The sequence below is a fragment of the Octodon degus genome, unplaced genomic scaffold (assembly GCF_000260255.1).
Source record: "Octodon degus isolate 3935 unplaced genomic scaffold, OctDeg1.0 scaffold00007, whole genome shotgun sequence".
Lineage (NCBI taxonomy): Eukaryota > Metazoa > Chordata > Mammalia > Rodentia > Octodontidae > Octodon > Octodon degus.
This window is the reverse complement of record NW_004524583.1, coordinates 8,640,920-8,645,412: the sequence shown is the minus strand read 5'-3', so window position 1 is coordinate 8,645,412 and position 4,493 is coordinate 8,640,920. Positions and strand designations below refer to the sequence as shown.

The 4,493-nt window shown below is 45.9% G+C and overlaps 1 pseudogene; it reads right to left on the bottom strand.

The window, feature by feature from the left end:
• Positions 1–2,577: 2,577 nt before the first annotated feature.
• Positions 2,578–3,317, bottom strand: LOC101568881 (annotated as a pseudogene).
• Positions 3,318–4,493: the final 1,176 nt, after the last annotated feature.

Below are 4,493 nucleotides of genomic sequence, written 5' to 3'. Positions count from 1 at the left end.
GAGGGACAGGGATCTCTCATGTCTCAAGTACATACCTTCACCTTCACCTCCTTATATATAAGCTCTTATTTATGTCTCGATATATGTTTCCAGCCATGAGTGTGTGTGCGTGTATGTGCATGCACACGCGCATGTGTGTGTGTATGTGTGAAGTATGTACAACCTACAATGAGTTGAGACAGCCCAGGAAACCTGCCTACTTGCTTTGGCAGCATCTTGGGGTTCCCAGCAGGTTGGGGGAGCACACATGCAGGGTGTCCTCATGGTCACTGGCTCCAGCTACCCATCGAACGGCTGTACCATTCGTTGGCCCAGCCAGATCTGTGGTAGATATGTAGGCCATTTTCCCATCACCTGTGTTCTTACGTTTGCATAAGGGGTAGGCAACAAGGTCTCTGAGTGTGTGTCATCAGCTTTGGGGGACTGGCTTCTGCTTTGTCTTTCTGTCTGTAAATTCTCAGCCCTACCGCTGCTTTCCTTGCCACCCGTGAAGCGCATGACTCACTCTTCAGCTGGCTATTCAGAAGTCACTGCTCCAGAAATGGCTTTCTGACCTCCTGCTGTAAATGGGGTCACCTAATAACCTTCCCCCCATTCTTCTCTTGACTAGTTCTCCAGGCCTTTATTAATTGATGGATATTACTTTAGTTACATTATTTATACATTAGTCACCTTTTCCTTATTAGCCTATAAATGCATTGAAGGGATGATCAGTCCCCCCTTGCTCACCCCTTGACTCCCAATGCTTTGAGAAACACACTGTATTTCTCAAACACTCTTCCATCCTTCTGAATGAAAAAATAGATGCGGTAATGAAGAGCCAGCCCTCTCGAGGGTCAGTAGAGCTTTGATGGAAGGCAGTCAGCAAGTCATTAAAGGCAATGGAAGTAATACAAGTAAAATTAGGGAAAGGAGCAGTGATGCCTGATGTCTGTTGGGTGAGCCTACTGGCTAGCATGCACGACTTGTGCAGGGGCAGAGTGGGAGTTCTGCTTCGGAATATAGGCAGGGCCCAGCAGGCCGAGTCTGCATTCTGAGTTGAGGAATGAGACTTCATTCACTAGGAGTTGGCAAGTCCCTGAAGGCTTCTGGGCAGCTGAGGGACAACAGCATGGGAGACCACTCCATGGTGGTTTCCTAGAGAAGAATCCAGAAGAAGGAAAAGAAGGAGGAGGATGCTGCTGCAGTAGCCCAGGGAGGAAGTGATAGATTGCTGAACCAGAGTAGTGATAGTGGGAGGCAAGAGGGAGAAACAGATGTGAGGGGTGTGGGGATGAAGAAATGCTAGCCTTTGGTGGCTGATTGGATGTGGGGGCGAGGGAGTTTCTTAACCATTCAAGGGGAAAATGCTACCTCCCTCTTCCTGCTAGCTTCAGCTCAATGGCAGGAGTGGATCAGTGACAAAGCGCTGGCATGATCTGAGCCTGGAAGCATCTATAGAAAGTGACAAAGTACAGGCAGCTGAATGTGAATGAGGGAAAATTTGTATCACTAGACAGTTCTATTGCAAAATGTGGAAGGAAACAAGCATTTATTATTTTTTTTAAAGCATCTATTGGGAACACAGTGCCCCATCCCTTCCAGTAGCTGAATGCTCTGGAGAAATCCACTCCTACCCACTGTCATGTGGGCTGTGTGTCCTTAAAAAGAGGATTGAAATAATGGCCAGAAGCAGCTTTCAAGTTCTTTGGTCATCAGATCAGCCTGAGCTTCCACTACGCCTGAGATGGGACATGCTGCCCTGCTGAAATATGCAGCATTTTAGAGAAATTAAAAAAAAACTCCATCAATTAAAGCTGAAATTGGCCAATTCCAAGGCAGTTGTTCCTGCTAACTGCAGACACCTCTACAAGTCACTTGGCTGCTCCAGGGCTGCATCTTCACTGGTGCAGATTAGGGTCTGCAGGCAACGGGATTCTGTGTCCTTGGTGGTATTTGTGATGGCTCCAGATGCCATGGGGGAAGAGGAACTTAGTGATCCTGCATCGGTGCCAAGTGCCTGGAGTCAAAACTCTCAAGGGAGTACCTTCTTTTCCCCTGCTGAGCTCTGGTATTAAACATCCCCTCCCTGTTACCTGTCTTATGCAGAGACACTCACCGACAGATGTCCATCTTTTTAGGATGAGGTTATTTTATCCTCATCTTCCACTGGGTTATATGTAGGGTTAATATAATTTTGACTGAAATTTATATCCTATCAGGCAAGCAAAAGAACATCACAGTTAGGAAGCCAGGGAAAGGGAAGCAGGAGATATGGGTCAAGGCATATGGGTTTCCATTATGCAAGATGAGTAATTTCTAGGGGTTTAATGTATAGCATACAGAGTATAGGAAATAATATATATATATATATATATATATATATATATATATATATATATATTAATTACTTTAGCACCATTTATTTGTGATCTCAGCTGTGGTCATAGCTGCTGTGAGTCAGCTGTACTCAAAGCATAACTTGCTCTGTCGTTCCTCTTGTCTAGCACAGAAGGGTCTTCCAGGTGGCACACCAACAGAACAAGGGACTCCAATGATGCCAGCTTCAATGACAGTGCCATCCAGAGAGGAAGAGGGTCATGGCACATTCAACCGTGGCTTCCAGAGGTTTTGAAAAAGGAGCCTTTGGGGGCCCAGGCTGCCTGGCATTTTGGTGCTGTTGGTGTGAATTTTATATTCCATAATGGTGCTGGGAGGTAGGTTAAGCACAGGCCGAAGTGTGTCCTGGTTTCAGGATGTGGTTGCTTGGTCCCTGGCAGTCTTATTCCATATGGAAATAATGTCCTCCTGGAAGTGGACAGAGACCACAGCCCCACAGATCTCCTCACCAACCATGAACCGTTCCCCCAGCAAGGCCAGGACGAGGTTCTCCCTGCACCGGGAGGCCAAGCCCTTCCACAGCCGAATGGTCCACTTGCCACCATTTTTATTTGCATCATCCTCTCACACGGATTTAATTCCTTGTTTGAAGAGATGAAAGTCACTGTGTCCTGTCAGGTCCCCAGGATGTACCATGTGGCTATAAAACCTCCAGAACTTCTCCATAAAGGCAAAGGTGCCAATCTGCTTGGTGTTCTGTTCGTAGCTCTGTGAGCTGACAGGATGGCCTGGGGTTCTCCTGGAGTACCAGAAAGTGTAGTTGTACTGCGAGGGATGTTCTGCCGGTCCAGGGACCTCAGCCTTCCTCTTGGTGCTCCTCTGACTCTTGTCTCATTCTGTTTTTGCTTTCTCTGTGCTGTTTTCTTTGTGCTGTTTTCTTCATTCTGATCATGGTCTCCACTGTCATCATCTTTCAAGGCGTTAAATTTGTTGTTCATCCTCTTGCCGCCACTGTCCAGAATATTGTATTGTATATGAAAAGTATGCTAATGGGGCAGATCTTTACTGTACTCACCACACGCACATACACACATGCCAACTGCCTAAGATGATACATGTTAATTAACTTAGTTATGGTGGTAATTTTACAATATACTCATATATCAAAATTCATATTATTTACTTTAAATATATATAACTTGTATTTCCAATTATGTACCCCGACAAAGCTTAAAGAAAACAACAAAACACAGGAGCAAATGAAGTAAGAAGTAAGTAGGTGTGAAGTTGGGGATGTGAACCCAGAAATTCTGGCTCTGAGTTCCCTGCCCAGTGAACTTCTTGTTGCTAGTCTCTTTCCATTAGGCTTCGAGGGCCACCACAACAAGATGTCACAAACTGGGTGCCTTATCCAACACAAACTTCTTCTCTTAGTTCCTGGAAGCCCAGGGTCCAGCTTGGGCTCATTTGATGCCTCCAAGGGCCACTTTCTTTGGCTTGCAGAGGGTGGCTTTCTTGTGGTCTCCTCACCTGTCTTCTGTTGGATGAGTCCTTGGTGCCCTTCCTCTCATTCCAAGGACACAACTCCTGAGAGATCAGGGGCATACCCTATGCTTCCATTTAATCCTAATTTCCTCCTCAAAGGCTCTGTCTTCAAATAACATCACATTGGGGATTTCCCAAGATTTTGAAGTTGAAACTACTCTTGGCCTTGAAGGGTTATGGCTACTGAAGAAAGTGACCCCGGTATAAGCCTTGTCCTACCAGACTCTCTTGGGAGAAGGTCATTTGTTATCCCGCTGGTTTTCCCCTCATGTGGATTCCTGCCCAGGCCCAAGGGTCACACCATCTAAACTTGAGAGTACTCTCTGCAAAGTTTACTGCCCACTTTCCCTGAGGTGCTATTCTAAATTCTTAACAACCAGTGTAATGATGATACTGACCGTTCAGCTGTAAACAGCTGGTTCAGCTGAACTAATATGTTCTGGCTGAAAGTCAGCTCTGACTGCCCATCAATTGCTGTTATGGTTTAGATTTTAAAAAGTCCCCCCAAAGTCTCCTGTGCTCAGAGGTGGGGACTTCAGGAAGTGACTGCATCAAGTGGGCCCTGTACTTTCTGTAGGTCAATTCATTCATGGATTCATAGTTGAATGAACTGTTAGGAGGTGAGGCCT